Source organism: Ahaetulla prasina, chromosome 1 (genome assembly GCF_028640845.1).
Source record: "Ahaetulla prasina isolate Xishuangbanna chromosome 1, ASM2864084v1, whole genome shotgun sequence".
Taxonomy (NCBI): domain Eukaryota; kingdom Metazoa; phylum Chordata; class Lepidosauria; order Squamata; family Colubridae; genus Ahaetulla; species Ahaetulla prasina.
The window spans coordinates 129,349,292-129,368,597 of NC_080539.1; the positions used below are offsets into that span (position 1 = coordinate 129,349,292).

At 41.5% G+C, this 19,306-nt stretch overlaps 1 long non-coding RNA gene across 1 annotated transcript; it reads left to right on the forward strand.

Annotated features, from left to right (window-relative positions):
* Positions 1-593: 593 nt before the first annotated feature.
* LOC131194582 (uncharacterized) lies at positions 594-18,335 on the forward strand. Its single transcript, XR_009154234.1, has 3 exons — positions 594-667; positions 16,377-16,462; positions 17,991-18,335. It is a non-coding gene; the product is annotated as an uncharacterized LOC131194582 (long non-coding RNA).
* Positions 18,336-19,306: the final 971 nt, after the last annotated feature.

Genomic DNA, 19,306 nt, shown 5'->3' on the forward strand with positions numbered 1-19,306 from the left:
TTTATCTCTTCAGTAAGCATGCAGGAGATTGCAATGCACAATTTCTTACCAATAAACTATATGTTCTTTTTTTCTGATTCAGGCATTACTAGTGGACGGATTATGTAAAACGTAGTATATGATTCCTGCAGAAGCTCTGCCTTCCTGTATTTGTATCAGACATGCTGATTGTCAAGCAGTTTTTAAACAGATTAGAAGAATAAATATAATATTTTAAATGCTACAAGATAACTTGTGCCTCATTGGGGTCATCGTTTCAGACACATTTCTTTACCTGAACAGAGAAACAGAAAGCAGTAGGAGCAATAAAGACTTGCTGATTTCCTGATTGAGCTTTCTTGTAGGAATTGGGCAGAGAGGATCAAAAATCTCCCTCCCCCACTTACTTCCTTCAACAGCTTAGCTTTCTGCTGTGCCAGGCAGGCAGGACATGTGGGGATGGTGGTGGCATGGTTTGAGAAGGATGCCTGGGAGTGCTTAGGAGTGCACAAAAGGTGATGTACAAGGAGTTCCTTCTTCTCTTTCTCCAACCCTCCCATCCTCCCCCCTCTCCTTTCCTTCCAGCTGACAGGTAAATGGCGACTGCTGGGGGGGAGAAAGTGGGGGATTGCGAGACTGACTGGGAAACTGTCATGGAACTTGAAAGTGAAGATCACCACAGCAGCAGGTCAGTAGCCCAACAGTAGCCAGTAGCGCTGAAGCAGGCACAACTTTCCCAAATTTTATTCCCTTGGGAGTCCTGGGTCCAATATTTTGGATACATTCTATAAGTTAGTCCATTTGAGATATCTTGGGTTAAAAAACTGTTGCCCTATGACGCACCATTTCACTCAGTTAAAGGTCATGATGAGAGTTTTAATAGTATATAGATAAATAAGAGAATATAGATAAATAAGGGAACTATAGAGGCATGCATTGTAAAAAATGAGAATTTTGAAGAATAGTGGGAGAGCTAATATTTCCATATTTTATGTATATGCTTGCCCAAACTTCAATGTGCTCTGGAGTTCTATTATATCAATGCTATTAATTTGAAATACATTGTGTAAAATATCAAAAGATACATCTCATTCTCAAATATAAGTTTATTATGTGTTTGCTTTGTTGTTGTTATTATTATTTGTTGGATTTATATCCTGCCTTCCCTTCAACAAAACATACTTTTATCTACTAAATAACCAGTTCTTAAATAAAATCAATATGAATAGTTTTTAAAATGGATTAATGAATACCAAAAGAAAAACTAAATTATAGTAAAATATTTAATAGACATTGTTTACTTTAATATGAACTACTTTTTAAAAACTCAGAAATTATAAAAATGGCTAGAAGACAGAAGGAGGAAGAGCAGGAAAGGAACAGCGGTAATGCCTGGTGCCAAAGAAATAACCAGTACTTCTTCACTTTTTGAACCTTTGCTTTTAGTGCTCATTAGTATAGCTCTAATATTTCCAACATTCAGAAGAGGGATTTATCTTCTTTGAGTTATCTACTCTAGGAAACATTATAATTCAAGTCACCCTGAATTGGAACTGAGTTTGTTTAGATAAATGTTTTACATGTCAACATTTAATATGCCATGCCATTTAATAAAAACACACGAGAGTATACAGTGAGATCCTGGTAGATTGGAGTGTGTTATTCTAAACAAGGAGTGTGCTCACAGATGGCTCAGGGTGAGATTTAACATGATGGTGCTAATGGCACTTTTACATGGGAATATCTAGATGGAAAACATTCCATACTCTTTTAATATCTACTTCTGGGTGAAGGTGATTTAAGCATTATTCTTGCTGGAAAGCATTGTCTGTTTCAGTTGTGTATAACAAATAGAATTCTGTATCTGTTTTATATATATGTAATGTAAGGCTGGATGTGTGAACACTTCTACTTGTTCAGCCAGACCTCTGCTTTGCTTCACCAGGGATGGGAGAAAAACATTCAAGGTAATTAGTTTGTCGCCTCTTTATCACAGCTGACACTGCGCGGTTGAGAACCTTTTACTACCAAAGGTTCCACGGTCTGTATGACTGGTGATTTTTAACTCAGAACCGTCTTCTCTCACTCATTAACACTGTTCAGATGGAAGTCAGTTTGAATCTACAGTATATGCATTAGTGTATTGATAGTGTATTGATGAGTTAAGATCAGGATATTTATTCAGACCACTTACAAGGGTGGCAAAAAAAACCCTAATATTAAACCTTTTCTTTGTTAAAAAAAAATTACATCAGTGTGTGAATTTAACATGTAAGTGTGATTGTATAAAGCCAATTCGTTGGAAGCAAAAATGCTGCTAAAATTATGGGGATTGCTGCAGAAATAACTATGATCAGAGATCCATTTTGCCATAGCATTAGGAATTATAGGTCTCTAATTATATGCTGATCAGTTGCATCTGTGAAATGACTTATCACAAGCGGCCTGAAAAACACAGATGCAGTTACAGTCTGCCTGTTCTCTACATATGGAATTCTGGCCCTGTCATTGAAATCTTGCTGCAAATAATAAAATAATAACATTGCAGTTTATGTTCCTTACCTTGAAGATATTTTGAAAAACAATTCAAGAATCCTCAATTTAGTAATGATCTCAAAATAATTTAATACAATTATTTTCTATGCATCATTCAATTGCTAATATATCAGGTCTATACTTCAATTATCATGCATCCAATTGCTAGAAGGAAATGCTGAATTGAAAATGAGTGTCTACTTAAAATATCCTTAAAATTTACGTAGGTAGTATATTTTGTGCAAGTGAGTTAAACTTGGTGGAATGCGGGGCAAACATTTCCTGTGTTAGTGGCCAGATTTTGGAACCTACAACTGTAGTTGTGGAGTAACCTTTGCTATATCCTTCATTCTTTCTTGGACAGCACTTACTTCCTAAATACCGTGTTTCCCTGAAAATAACTCCAACAATTCCCTCCAACACTGGAAATTTTTAAGAAAATGTTGGATAACCATCTGACTGAGATGGTGTAGGGTTTCCTGCCTGGGCAGGGGGTTGGACTAGAAGGCCTCCAAGGTCCCTTCCAACTCTGATGTTATGTTATGTTAAAAATAAGACAGGGTCTTATTTTCTTTTGAACCCTGAAATAAAGGCTTGGCCTTATTATTGGGAGATCTTATTATTTTGGGGGTGCTCATGGTTGCTGCTGTGTTGCGCTGCTGCGGCACTTCCCGCTCTATGGTTCCAGGTCCATGCGGCTGCCCCGGCTCCCAGAAGACTTGGCAGCAGGCGGCTGGCCCAATCGGCCTCTTCTCCGCTTCCAGCCGGGGTTTGGAAGCCACAGAGGAAGCCATCCTCAGTGCTGGGATGGCGGCGGCGCAGACTCCTCAAGGACCCGGTGCTCACTGGCTTTGCCCATATCGTGATCCTGAGATACCGCTCGGTCGGTGAGTGGCGCTCTGCCTGGTTGGAGGCGGGGTGTTCGCTGGATGGGCACCAAGTGGCAAGAGGTGCTGGGCGGCTGCTCTCTTGCGAGCGAGGCAGGAGTTTTCAGGCAAGGGGGATGAATGGATGAATGGGAGGCAGACGAGCACCAAGAACACTGGGGAGAGAGAGAACGAGAGGCAGCTTCTGATCAGCTCAGCTGATCTGCGGGTTGCCATTAGGGAGACCAGCTGCCATTAGCTGGCCAGGGAAGGGAAGGGCTGCCTTCTCTGCTGCCCACTCCCAACCCTTCACTAGGGCTTATTTTCGAGGAAGGGTGTATATTTATGCCCACCCCAAAAAATCAGGCTTGGCCTTATTTTCAGGACATGTCATATTTTCGGGAAAACGCAGTATTTGTATTTCTCAGCAGTCATTTGATCTTGTTATTTGAAGTGTTTTATTTGCTATTTTTTTCTCTATTATTATTTGATCATTAAAAAAAATTTGGTCAGATGTTAAACTATCTTGGGCTGTATTTTAATGAATAAGTGCAGTATATTTATAATGGCTGGCTGGCTGGTTGGCTAACTAGATTAACCAATGAGTACAGTGGGGCACAATTCTGGTAAATGTACCTGCTTAGGACTGCAGCCTCAGTATGAGGTGGTGTGAGGCAAAAAAAGCAAAAACCAACCGCCTGAGGAAGCAACCCAATACACCAAACAAACATGTTTCATTTAATGCTGAATAAATACAGTTCTAACTTCATTCCAGATAAAAGCTTAATAATGTTAATCAAAACAACCTTGCCATTACAAAAGTAAAATTTCTTTCCTCACTCACATACAAATGGCCAGAAAAGTAAACGTAAGTAAAAGTAAGTATCACAGTAAAGGAAATGAGTATTGTTTGGGTATTAAATGAGTTAAGTCCAAGAGTAGCAGTGGTGAAATCTAAATGGCTTTCCTACCGGTTCTGTGCGCGTGGCTTGGTGGGTGTGGTTTGGTGGAGGGTAATGTGACTGGGTAGGCGTGGCTAGGTGACTAGGGGATCAAAAGACAGAAACTCACTAACAATGTCCTGCTGGAGCAGGGTTGGACTAGATGATTTCCAGGTTCCTTCCAGCCCTGGATTATCCTCTGAAGCTAGTTCTTCCTTCCTCTCCTTTTCCCTCCCTCCCTCCCTCCCTCCCTCCCTCCCTCCCTCTCAAACAAACCCCCCACCCCCATTTTTTGCCTATACCCTTATTTTTTGCTTAGCAGGCTTCAGCTTTTTTAGCTTTTAAAAAATGCTTTTAAAAGTTAAAAAAGGCTCTGATGATCGTGTGGCTCAGCTGGGCATGGGGGGAGGCAGGGATTTTTGGTACGGGTTCTCCGAACCACCCACCACCATTGCTACCAAATCAGCCGATCCGTTCCGAACCGGGAGCATTTCACCCCTGAAGAGTGTTACTTGTCAGCCTGAATAGTTCAGAGTACTTCCAGGTTAGCTTTGACTCCTGGCAATTGACCTGTGTAGTTTTCTTGGCAGCCCCTTTTTGGAAGTGGTTTTCTCTTGCCTGCTTCCTAGGGCTGAGAGAGATTGAGTGATCCAAAGTCACCTCAATGGCTTCGTGCCTAAGGCAGGACTAGAAGAACTCAAAATTTCCTAGTTTCTGGCCTGGTGCTCTACTAAATGTTAAATGAACAAAAACAAATGATGCCATTTATTAATACTGAATGATTAAAAATTTAAAAAGTTAACTTTTTTAATGGACTACAGACCTTTTAGATTTTCAATTTTCCTATCCTAGGCTAACCTCTTTTTAAAAAAAAATTAAATTAATTGTGGTAATAATGCTTAATTACAGGTAGCCCACAAATGGGCTAACGACCACAAATGAGTTCAGAATTTTGATCAGAAATCATTGCTGTTGTTAAATGTATAAATATGTGATCCTGTGTGATTTTACAACTGTTTTTACATTGGTCATTAAAAAAGTTACATGAATCATGTGGACATTGAGCAAATTCATTCTCTGAATGGGCAACCAGCAAAATATGCAGGGCTGAAATCTAAAAATTTTCCTACTGGTTCTGTGGGTGTGGCTTAATCTTCTTGATTAACCTTAATCTGGCTATAGATGTAGTACAGTATATGGGGAAATCATGGCCAACTTCTGTCACAAGGGATCTAGTTGCAATGATATTTTAATAGACAGTGCTAAGGACAGAGTCCAGCAACTCCAATTAATTTCCTGTTGTAACTGAGAACAATGTTTAATGAGCAGTATGATGAAAAATATGATCATATGGAAAGTAATCATTATTTCCTCTAATTGTTCTCCTACCATGCCCAAGGAAGTTGCTAAACTGAAAGCTCAATTTATTCATTTGAAAGCCAAACAATGCTACAGAATCAATCAGCTATGACTCTAATCTGATTTTCTACACCTCGAAGTTCCTTATTTAATGGTCTTTATATTGAGCCCGGAAACGCACAATATTTTGCAAAGCTAATATAGATATTTTCAGCATATTTGTCTACATTGGGTATATTTTTAAAACTAAGGCTTGAAACATCTAGTTTCAGTCAGAAACAATGATGATTCACATTCCTTCACACTTTCCCACCTACAAATCTTGCTTGATTTCTCATGCAATGGCTTAACTTTTGATGACTCACAACTACAAAGCAGGACATTATTATTAAGTGCTAGTCACCTAAATGGAGAATCTGATCTACATACTGTAAAGTTGGATTATGTGGATTCAGTTTGATCCACAAGTGTCAACACATTAGATAATTACAGACCTTAGTTTCAGATGAGTTTAGTAATCGCAGCCTTAATTCTGTGTTAAGACTGAATTTTGTGTTACTTTCAAATAAAATATCCGGGATTTACCAGTTTGTTAATTAGGGTATAAGTCTGGCATTGATTTGTCTCTCACTGCATATACTGAGCTTAAATACACGTTCTTGGTCAGGAAACCTGCTAGCTAGAAGAGGCCACGGGAGATATTTCTAATGATGTCTGAATTTTAATAAACCTGCAAAATATCTTTTTTGAGCAAAATTTGACAGAAATTAGTGACATTGGCAGAATATTCTAGAGATTTTAGTTTGCTAATTCTTATCAAAATAAGTCTGACATTAGTAGAAAATGTTTTTTTTAATAATGGTACAAATTAAATAATATTTTTAAGATCAGTTGACAGGTGTTAATTCCAGGAATGACCACACTTTTGCCAAATAATATTATTCATAAGTAAAATGATAGATAAATAAGCAGAATCAGAATGTGATGAGCTATTTTATTTATCAAATATATATACCGCCCATCTCACCTAAACAACTCTTACCTATTTACATTCATATGAAACAGTGTTCTCTTCTGTTTAAATCCTTGGATACCCCGATGGCACTTATACATTGGCATTACTTTAGAAAATATAATTGCAGGAAAATGAGCAAAGGGGTGTATGCAGCAACATCTAGCTGTCCATAACTGCTACTTAGCATAAAAGCCTACTTTATGCTTAGATATGATATACTTAGATGCAAAGTGGCAGTAACTATATTGAATTCTACTGTATACTGCAATATTAATGCAATATCAGGGGTTGTCAATCAATTGTATAGAATATGAAGGATGTGTGTTTGTTTTTATTTTTATAGTTCTAATGTACACTGAAGATGGCATTTAATTTCGTTGTACAAGGTGCAGTGACAATAAACTAAACTAAACTAAACTAAACTAAACTAAACTAAACTAGATGGGCCTATATAGACCTGTAGATAGGTTTGGAAGTCAGCAAGACATATTGAAGGAGAGCTGTGATTGCCAATCAGTTCTGTTTCATGCTAAATAATGCAGATTAATAAAGTGTTAATCTGGGAAAAACAAGCATGTTCCTGATGCTCGGTACCTTACCATTACTGCATAATTAGCAAAGTGGGAACTGGATTCTGTGAATTCTGTGAACCTCTGAATAACCAAATGAGAATGAACATCCCCACAAGATAAAGGTCTTTCACACACAGTTCTCCAAAGGAACAACGAACAGAAATTTCCTGAAATGGTGGTAGAGCCTGCAAAAAAAAAAAAGGTGTGTGAGACAAATACTTACAAGCACTATCCATGTTCTTATTTTACATTGTGTGCATTTGTTTGGTTTTGTGTAAACCAGTGGGTTAGTGGGTGGAATTTAACTGGGACTGGGGCACCAAAATGCATCTGACCACCTTTCCTTATGAAAATCTAAAACCTAGGAGATTGCCATTGTGGAGGTATGAATTTATGCAAATGGACAGGTGGGTGGTCCACAGGTTCTTGGCCAGGGGTCTCCAACCGTGGCAACTTCAAGACTTGTGGACTTCAACTCCCAGAGTTCCTGAGTCAGCAAAGCTGGCTGAGGAACTCTGGGAGTTGAAGTCCACAAGTCTTAAAGTTGCCAAGGTTGGAGACCCCTGTTCTAGACTGCAGAACTTTAATGAAAATAGTTTTACCCTTGTTTCACCAAAAATAAATCAGCCCAGCTTTTGAATACAGGGAGTAAAGAGGTTCTTCTAAATTGGTACAGCCCTTCAATGGAAGTGTCTTAATTCTATTCTTTATTTATTCAATGTACAATATACTGCCCTTAGCAATATTGCCCTTATATATAAAAAGCAAACAGTTCTTATGTGATTCTGGCACAGGACGAGAATTGCTGGATAGTTCAGACAACCTAAAGATACTCGTGTAATAGGATTTAAAATGTCTAAAATGGTGTGTTCATGCTTATCAAATAACACTCATAGTGCTATTTAAGTATGTCCGTTGTGTTAGACACAGTAGGACAGTTGCTGTAGTTTTTTTCTACAAATGCTAAACTTCAAATATAAATGAAGTGCTATGCAGAATGATCAATCTAATAGGGAAGGGAACACAAGCTAGAAAACATGGGTGTCAGAAGGCTTAGCCTGACAAATGATAACCTATCTTCTGTTTCTGGGCCTTCAAGAAGGATCTGCCATAGAAAAGTTATGTTCTTGTTTTGTTTATAAGATTCAAACATTATTATTTTCTGAATCAAATAATTCATTCTTTATTATGGGAATAGATTTCAAGGTTTTGGACTTAACCACTTGCTATATTTTCTGCCCTGAATAAAACAAACAAGAATAATTGAGTTGGATTATGTCCTATAATTTAAACAATACAAACAAAACCATTATAACAGAGGTGTCAAACTCACATCATCATGGTGGCGTCATGTGACGTCCCCTTCACTAAACCAGGCATTGGCGTGGCCAGCATGTGATGCATCTGGCCCGTGGGTCGGGAGTTTGACAGCCCTGCACTATTACAATCTTCCTTGACTTGTACCCTCATTCTTATTTGAGGGTGGAATCACTAATAAAGCCATGAAACTCAAAACAAACTTTTGCAGAATTACAGTATAAGTGTTGTGTCTCGTCCGATCTCACCACAGCCGGGGCCTTCTTACCTGCTTCCGAACACGGAGGAATGTCCTAGTATGCCTCCCGGCCCCAGCCCTGGCTCCATGCCCAGACAGGCTGAAGAGGAGGAAGTATCTCCAGCCCCCAGCTCTGGCTCCATGCCCAGGCAAACAGAGCAACTAGACCCCTCCCCCTCCTCCACAGCATGTGAGCCTGAGGGAGGTCAATTGCCAACAGCTGCAAACTGGTGTGACCCTCGCGTCAGAAGACTTGATAGACGGAGGCAACAGAAGGAAGGGAGGGGCAGGCCTGGATAAGTGCTGAGTCATAGAGCCACACCCCATGGCCTATATAAAGGACCTGCTTTCTGGCATTCTCTGAGTTAGGCAAAGTCTAAACATATCTTGCTGGTCTCCTGCCTGCCCTGAGGACTTTGCTAGGACTTTGGTAGAGCTGCAGAGGCATGCCTGATTCGGATTTCCCTGACCCGGCCATCAGCGGAGGAGTGGGACATGACAATAAGTTTTGGATTTTCACAACACACTCAAGTCACAATACGATTTGTTTGTGGCTTAATATGATGTGTAAATCTGAGCAAGTGTTTTGCAAACCATCGTCAATCGATTAGGGACTGTGTGGCAACCCAACTCTTGTGATTTATGTGCACAAATAAAGTATGTTTAGCTTTGTATCCCCTGATTTCTCTTTTAGTGTTGTAGTACACTGGTTCCAAGAAAATAGGGCTCTCTCTTGTTCTATTAGTGTGGGTGAAGAGTGGGGTCCTCCTGAACTTTTAAAGGTTCTAAGATTATTGGATAGAAACCAGATTATTATTTTAGGCCATGACCTGTTCAGGTATAAGTGTTCATTTGGACCGCAATATAGCAGGATCAATGCTTCTGGAACTAATTTCTGTGTGTATAGTCATATCTAATCTCAATGTCCTTAGTCCCACACTGATTTTGACCCTTGGATCATGATATAGAACAAATTGCCCAATTGGTTCAATATATCTGGTGAATTCTGTGCTATTTATGACATTCATAAATAGAGAAATTGGCTAAACTCTAATTGCTATTGGAAGGCTATATTATGACAAAAACTGGACTGGCGAATATGCAGAATCACTATGATTCCGTCTTCCAAAAACTAGCTTTCTCGAATTAATATTTCTTCTACTTTTTCTATTTTTGGGTATCGTTCTCAGTTACTTTTTATAAATGCAGGCATTAAAATCTTTAAATATCTACTTCCTACATATGGCAGGAAATACTTCCCTTTTATTTTTTGCAGCCACATATGATGTCTATACCACAGTATGCAGTTTCTTCCCCCCATATGCAATGCTAACCCCACACAAAATTTTCTGGCGCATGTCTCCAATCCTTATAGACTATAAATGGAAAGCTTAACTACAGTATTTAAGCATCTCACATGTGGAATTAATAGAAGTTCTAAAAAACATACAGAACCAAGTAAATAACATACGCTGTTTCTGTTTCTTGTCATTCTTTTCAATAATTAGAGAATCTGGCCTTTAAAATTCTCTCTTTAGAAAGCACAGTATAGTTTTGTCGAACAAGAAGTGCTAAGTCCTCAGATTTACAATGCAACATCGAGGAAGCTTCTGATTAGCTAAGGCGCACAGCCCTCGCGGTGGGAGAATGAAGCCCTATTATTGGTTAAACACATCTGACAGCTACAGTATAAAAAGCTTCAGACAAATTGTTCTGTTGCAATTCTGAGTTGCTCTGTTCCTGTTTGAGTCCTGTTAAGCCAATAAAGACTTGTTAGTTTATGACCCTGATTCACCTCAGTTATTCTGAACACCCCATTGCCCTACAGAGCACTGGCGATGAGGGTGGGATTCGGGGTTGAGGTGACAGGTCAGAGAAGTCACTGAGAGCTGGGCGCACAAAGCCAAGTGCCTCCTAAGTCACGAGCGACGATACGTCGCGTTAAGAGCAATTTTCCTCATGATATCACATTACCATCTTTGTAAGAATGGCACCTCCAACTTTTGCGCCATTTAACCCGGCAACCAAAACCTAGAATTAGTATGAGGTAAGATTTGAATGCTTCCTCATAGCCATCGACTACATGGACCTGATAAGCAGTAGGAAATGTGTGCTTTTTCTAAATTCCTGCGGTCCCGAGATGTTTGTGACTGCCCTAGCACTAATGGCACCACAAGCAGTCCACACGGTGCCGTAGGACATTCTGAGGGACAAGCTCAAGAATCATGATGCTCCAACACTGTCCCGCATAGCCCAAAGCTTCAATTTCTGCCAACGAGTCCAGGAGGAAGGGGAGACCATCAATCATTACATGGCCTCCCTCCGAACCACCGCTTTAAATTGCGAGTTCAGAGACTCAAGGAATCATTCCTGGAAAAATTCGTTTACAGAGTGAGGGACCTGAAGGTGCAAAGACACCTGCTAGAAAGGAAAGAGATCACGCTTCAGTCCGCAATCAAAGAAGCATAAGCATGTGAGCTGTCAAACAAGTCAACAGCAGAGATTAGGAAATCACAAGTTACAATGCCTGCCAGCCGGCCAGCAGCTGTCCATTATGAAGACATGGAACCAAAAGAAGCTACCGAAGAGGATGACGAGGTCAGCCACCTCAGAACACTACAGGCAAAGAAAAGCCCCTCCTACAAGAATGCCCTATGCCCACTTTGCCTTACTTGTGGCGAAAATCACCTCAGGTTGACATGCCGTTTAAAAATGCCATCTGCTACAGATGTGGGAAGAAAGGACATTTGGCGCGCATTTGTCGAGCCAACATCCCAAATAACCAATATCCTTCCACAAGACGACAGGTTGGCAAACCAACGAAGCCCAGTGGAGATTGTTTCACCATCTCACGTGACCAGAGATTCCCTGAAGTTGCCATCCGTCACTCTTCCTCCCTGGCCAGCTGCAACATTTACCTCACAATCCTAACAGAAGGTGCCTCTTGCAGAATGGAGGTGGACATAGGGTCCTTGAAATCTCTGATCTCCTGGGATACCCTAAAAAAGCTAGTCCCCACGATCACAAAAAAGGTTTTAAAACCCTGTCACGTACAGCTCCATGACTACCAGGCGAATTCCGCCCCTATATTAGGTCGCAGCCAGCTCTTGGTGGAGTTCAAGAGCTTCACAGGACGGCTTCCCTTAATCATTATCCAGGGCCACCTTCCCAGTTTGCTTGGCCTGGACTGGTTTGATTCGTTAGGGCTTGGCATCACTGGCATCCACTCCACCACTTCTAACAACTACAGGGACATGTTAGCTGAATTCGCTGAGGTCTTCGATGATGCCCTAGGTAATTATAATGGTTCCCATATCTCCCTTAGTTTACACCCCAAAATTGCCCCAATTTGATCAAAACCAAGGCGCATCCCCTTTGCCCTGAGCCCTAAAGTTGACAAAGAACTAGACAAGCTGATCGCTCAGGGCATCTTAGAGCCCATCGATCATGCTAGGTGGGAAACCCCTATTGTGATCCCAATAAAGCCAGGTGGGTCAATTTGCATCTGCACGGATTACAAATGTTTACACTGAATCGGGCCTTTCAAGCAAATCTATACCCAGTGCCAGTTGTGCAGCATCTGCTGCACTCCCTTGGCCATGGCAAAATATTTGCCAAGCTTGACATGGTGCAAGCTTACCAACAGCTCCCGGTGGACGATGCCACAGCTGAGGCGCAAACCATTGTCACCCACCGGGGAGCTTTTAAATGCCGGTGCCTTCAATTTGGTATAAGTGTCGCACCCCGGCATTTTCCAGGGGCTAATGGAACGACTGCTGCACAGTTTGCCTGGCGTCATTCCATACTTTGACGATGTGTTAATTTCAGCCACCTGCCAGTCTGAACTAACACAGAGATTGAGGGACGTTTTACTTCGATTTAAACAGACTGACCTCAAATTGAAACAACGAAAATGTAAAATAGGGGTGCCTAGAGTAGAGTTTCTGGGATACCACATTGACTCCTCAGGCATCCACCCAACACCATCCAAAGTGGCTGCCATAAAAAAAGGTGCCAATGCCAACCAATAAGACCAAGCTACAGGCTTTCCTAGGTCTATTGAACTTCTACAGCGTCTTCTTGCTGCAGAAAGCCTCAGTGGCAAAGCCACTCCATAGGCTTTTGGACAAGAAGACCCCTTGGTTTTGGGGCAAACATGAAGCCATGGCATTCGCAACTGAAAAAAACCTATTAACATCTGAGGCTGTCTTAGTGCAATACAATGACAGCCTCTCCCTCATGCTAGTGGCTGACGCCTCACCTTTTGGCATGGGGCAATCCTCAGCCATAAGCTGCCTAACGGGACTGAAGCCCCTATAGCCTTCTACTCCAGAACTCTCTCTTCCACTGAATGCAATTATAGCCAAATTGATAAGGAGGCGCTGGCAGCCATTAACACTTCCCCGATTACCTATATTGCCATTCCTTTAACCTCATCACTGACCATAAGCCTCTCTTGGGGTTTCTGGCCGGCGGCAAACAAACACCCCAGGTCTTGTCCCCTCGCATGTCTAGGTGGATTGAATTCCTAGCAGCCTATTCCTACCAACTCATTTACCACCCTGGTAAACTTCTATCTAACGCTGATGCCCTTAGTCGATGCCCACTCCCAGGCACAGTTGATCCCTCCCGCGCCCCTTCAGTCCTTTTTGTGGAATTTCTTAATCTGCCCATCACGGCAGCCAAAATTGCAGCTTACTCTGCCAAGGACCACATTCTCCTCCAGGTTTTAGACTGGGTACAAAGGGGCTGGCCATTAGTGCAAATACTCCCTGAATTCAAGCCCTGCCGCACAAGACAGCACTAGCTGTCTGTCCTACAAGGATGCCTGCTGTGGGTGGTGGCTCCCCCTAAGCTGCAGCAGCAGGTCGTGGAAAGCCTGCATGAGGGACATGCTGGCATTGTCAGGATGATGGCTTTAGGGCGCATCTATGTATGGTGGCCAAAGTTTGACCAGGCCATCGCAGAATGGGTTGCTGGGTGCCAGTCATGCCAACTGTCCCATTCAGCTGCCCCAATTGCTCCTATCAGGGAGTGGGAAAGCCCCAAGACCCCATGGTTCAGGATCCATGTGGATTTTGCAGGACCTTCCATGGGCATACCTTCATGGTGATGGTGGATGCATATTCGAAGTTGGTAGAGATAGTGTTAATGGCATCCACCACCTCCAGTGAGGTCATTCAAGCCTTACAGAGACTATTTGCTATACACGGATTGCCCGATGTGTTGACATAGGCACCATTCCAAATGTTTCTGATTGGGCATAGAATATACCATGCCCAGGTAGCCCCGTTTTGCCCAACTTGTAATGGGATGGCCGAATGGGCTGTGAGGTCAGCCAAAGAGTCCTGGCAAGGTTTGGCCCAGGAGACTGGCAGGAGAAAGTGGCACGATACCTCCTGGCACAACACGTAACACCATGCCCTTCCACCAACAGAAGCCCGGCTGAACTGTTAATGGGCCAATGCCTCTGGACTGACCTTGACCGCCTGCAACCCAATTGTTCACCGGACAACCCCCCCAGACTCAAACAGCTGTACCGTAACTTTAATGTGAGGGATCAGGTCTATGCCCAGAATTATGGGGGTGAACCAAGATGGCTTCCCTGACTCATAATTCAAATTATGGGCTCCTATTCATACAGGATTGAACTACTCAACGAGAGAATCTGGTGATGACATATCAACCAAATACGTGGCCGGCCTACCATCACACAATGAGAAACTCCCAACAATGAGATGATAAACACTGACCCAAGCCCAAGCATTGAGCCCTCCACCCCTGACATCGTTGTACAGCCAGCGCCCAACTTACTTGGAAAACCAGGTTTTCCACCCGAAATGGTCTCCAACGCTGAAGTTCCAGAAGAGTCGCAGGGAGTTCCACAGGCCGAGCAAACACCTCCTACTCCATCAGAAGCCACTCCCGAAGTGTGTAGGTCTGCGCGAAAGCACTGGTGCCCTGGATATCTGGATGACTACACATATGCCATCCAGGAGGGAACGGGTGTTAAGTCCTCAGACTTACGATGTGACGTTGAGGAAGCTTCTGATTGGCTAAGGCACGCTGCCTTCGCGGCGGGAAAATGAAGCCCTGTTACTGGTTAAGCACGTCTGACAGCTACAGTATAAAAAGCTGTCAGACGAACAAATTGTTCTGTTGCCGTTTTGAGTTGCTCTATTCCTTTTTGACTCCTGTTAAGCCAATAAAGGCTTGTTAGCTTATGACCCTGACTCGCCTCAGTTATTCTGAACACCCCGTTGCCCTACAGAGCAAGAAGGATTTTCAGCACGTCCCTTATCTTCCATTTAGTCTTCAAGGGTTACAGAGAAACTGTGCCTTTGTTTGTGGGAAAACAAACAGGGAAAAGGTACAACTCAAGGGCAAAAAAACCTAGAAAATTCTGAAAGACAGAGAATCAAATTATCTCTTATGACTAATATGTAGATATAAGCATCAAGGAGCTATTCCTTCCAGAAAAATAAATTAGTGACATTGCCTGATCGTAGCTGACTATGCCATTTAGATCTTCAGAGAGTCCATCCCAATAAATCTAGTTTAGGGCCTGTAAATAAAAAGGGAGAAAGGCTGGTAATTAATGGCGACTGTCTACTGAACCTCCATGGCCAATAGCATGAGATAAATGTGTCTCTCTTCATCTCCAGGGGAAAATGACTTGTATTTTGTAACTCTGATAAGTGATAGCTAAGCTTCTACAGAGAAATTAGCATACAAAGTAGTTCTGCTTTGTTTAATTATTATGTGACCATAATCCAGGAAAGTTAAGGTTACATATTCTTATTCCTAAATGTTCCCTACTGTAAGTACATACCAAATGAAGGAAGACTGGTGCTGCAGAAAAGAAGAAAGATAATTTTGCAATAACGGGACACTAAAGGATGTGTCTAAGGGATTCGGTGGCTCAGAGGCTAAGATGCTGAGCTTGTCGATCAAAAAGGTCAGCAGTTCAGCGGTTCAAATCCCTAGTGCCGGGTAACGGAGTGAACTCCCGTTACTTGTCCCAGCTTCTGCCAACCTAGCAGTTCGAAAGCACGTAAAAAATGCAAGTAGAGAAATAGGAACCACCTTTGGTGGGAAGGTAACAGCGTTCCATGCGCCTTTGGCATTTAGTCATACCGGCCACATGACCTCGGAGATGTCTTCAGACAGCACTGGCTCTTCGGCTTTGAAACGGAGATGAGCACTGCCCCCTAGAGTCGGGAATGACTAGCACATATGTGCGGGGGGAACCTTTACCTTTACCTTAAAGGATGTGTCTATGTGTGCAGTATTAAGTGGTGTGGATGTATCTAATTGTATGCATACACAAAAACACACATCTGTAACAGTTATGTAGATATTTTTGACCAACTTCTGAATATGAACCATGGTGAAAAGCTGTGCAATCTGTACTATAATTGTGCTGATGAATGTGGCTTAATTGAGCTATATTAATGCAGTGTGTGTGTGTGTGTGTGTGTGTGTGTGTGTGTGTGTGTGTGACAAAGATAGAAAAGCAGCTGTCTGCTACTGAGATCTCTGATTTCAAAACAGGCAGACCCAAGAAAAGCTCAGAAAAAGGAGGGCAAATCCAGGGAGAAGAAACAAAGGTGGAGAAAAAGGATGCCAAAGGAGGAAAGGTATGAATTACTCACTGGTGGAGGATGAGAAAGTGAAAGTGAAGCATCTCGGGCTCTGATGGGATTATTTTGAGCACATCTTGATAAGGTTCCGTTGCAAATTTTACATGGACCACATTTCACACTTCTGAAAATGTATCAGAAGTACAAGGATAAAACATGCAGCCACCATGGTTGTATCTGGATTCCAATATTTTTCTGTCTTCATTGATTTGTGAAATAATAAACTGCTTGGGATTTAAGATTCATGAGATTCTAATGTGTTTGCTATAAAAAATTAACACAATTACCTCTCTTTGGGATTGTCTTCTAAAGTAGCTCAGTATTGACCCATAGATTATTGGGAAAACATGTCCCTTTTCTCTTTTCTTCCCCCCATTCAAAAAAATAATCTCTTTATAAAATGATTAGGGCAACTACAACCAGCTAGCTTTTTATTAATCTGAGAAGGCCATCAAGTTGATGTTGGCCATTTTTTAAAAAAAAATCTGATAAAGAATTTAAAAATGAAGACTTGTGTGTCTCTTGAAAAATAAACAAATACATTTTTCCATAAGCCTTTTTTTTCCAGTGATACAGAATGTGATTCAAAGAATTTATCTTTTTTTTTCCTGTACAAGTTTTACAATTACTGGGGAGAAGGAGAAGGGAGGAAAGAGGTAAAAGATCAGGGCAAGGACACTGAATTATTTTTGATATTATATTAATTACATATTAGATGAAAATAAGAATTTCCAGGAGGAGAGTTCAGCAACTGACAGGACCTCACTGATGTCAAAAATCACACATGCTCAGGATTGGCTAGTAAACTGGATAAAAGATTATTAGGGAAATGCGGGGTGGGGGTGGGGTGGGGTGGGGGGTGTAAACAAAATCATCCCAGAAGAATAGCGTGGCAATTCACTTCCATCATTTTTTATTTTGTAAATGAAGCCTACAGGAGTTGACCTTGAGATGAAATCACCTTTACATTGATCCTTGTCATGTCACTGAATAAAAAATGGCAGAGACCCCAGTGCTGTCTCGAAGGGAAATAAATCCATCAAAGTTTGAATTTTATTGTCCTGAGAAAGGTTAGGCTTAAGCAAACAGTTGTTTTAGACAGGGAAAGTGTTACAAAACAGAAGGATTGTTTGAAACCTCTCCTTCCAAGAGCTTCCCAGGCTTCAGCCTTTCCGACAGAACCTCTTCCCTTCAGCCCAATTCTAGGAAAGTTAGAACGGAAGGTGCTTTGAATCTATCTGCCCCAAAGCCCCAAAATACAAGTATTAACAAACCTTGTTAAATCTTGAAACATTGAAGATAGTGTTGTACCCATGCAGGAAAAGGTTTTTAATAAACTTCCTTCTAAAACCAGTGAAGCCAAATCTCTGGATTAAAAAAAGACTATTTTGGGAAAGGGAAGTAACAATTAAACGCTCAAGTTTCCAAATAAAATTAGTACAGTCACCTAGATGCACATGTTACTTATTACTCTCTTTTGAAATCTTTGCATTTTTGTCCATCACAATTTCCTTTCTTTTTACAGAACGTGCAATATAAGTGAAAAGCAGCCGTTTTCAGAATACTGACTGCTGCTTTGCTGAATCAAGGATAATGCTCCATTTCTGGATTTTGGGGTCCAGCCAGCAAATCAGACATTATCTCAGAGTCAGCTCACTTTTCTAAAGTCCTTGGAATAATTAAGGCACAGTCTGGTTTCTCAAGTTTTGCCTTTTCTAAATGACATTATGCGAGGGGGAGGATTTGCGAGAGGTGCGTAAAAGCTTCAGATTCATTAGTATTGCACCTTACTAAAACTAGGAATTTGTAACACAGAGAAGTAGTAAAGAAGAAGTAGAATTAGGTTTTATTTGAAAGTGACTAAATATGAAACAGCCATTACATAAACATTATTGCCCTGGATAATAATTCAGGGAACTAATGGACTCACTGGGCCTATTTCAAACAAAATGCAGCATATGTGGGGATATTTATAAACTTAAGTTTGAGATTGTGAAAGCTGATCAGAAACCACTATTGTCAGGATCAACATGTGAGTGCTTGGGGTCGATGCAGTTCACCATTCCAGCCGAGTTACACAATGATGTGAGTTACTCCCCAAATCTCTGGTGGGGCCATTGACAAAAGAGCAAATCCTCCAAGTTTACAAGGAGATGTTTGAGGGCCCCATAGTATCTGTTCCAGGAAAGGTTCATTCTGAACTTGACCCTACCATTTCTCCAGTACAAAGTGCTCCACATAATGTGCCTCTAGCTATTAAGCTGCAGGTTAAAGCACAACTGGATAAGTACGAGGTGGAAGGACATATTATGTCAGTATCTGAGCCCACTGATTGGATAAGCAACATGGTTGTTATTAGGAGGCCGGAGAAGATTAGAATCTGTATTGATCCTAAGTTTCTGAATATGGCCCTGAAACGGTCACACTATTGAATGCCAACAGTTGATGACGTTTTGCACAAGCTACCCAAAGCATGGGTTTTCACGCTTGTTGACGCCAGAGATGCCTTCTTACAGTGTAAACTGGATGAAACGAGTAGCTACATGACTACGTTCTGGACTCCATGGGGTAGAAAGAGATGGCTTAAATTACCCTTTGGAGTTTCTGTAGCACCAGAGGTGTATCAACGAAAGCAGCACAAACTACTAAATGGGCTCAGTGGAATTGAGCCAATAGCTGATGACATTCTTATAGTTGGCTGTGGTGAAACAGATGACGAAGCTGAGCATGACCATGATGAGAAGCTAATAGCACTACTAGATCGGTATAGGCAGGTGAGGTTAAGGCTTAGTGTGAAGAAGTTGCAGTTTAAGGTGCACGAAGACTGCTTCCATGGGCATA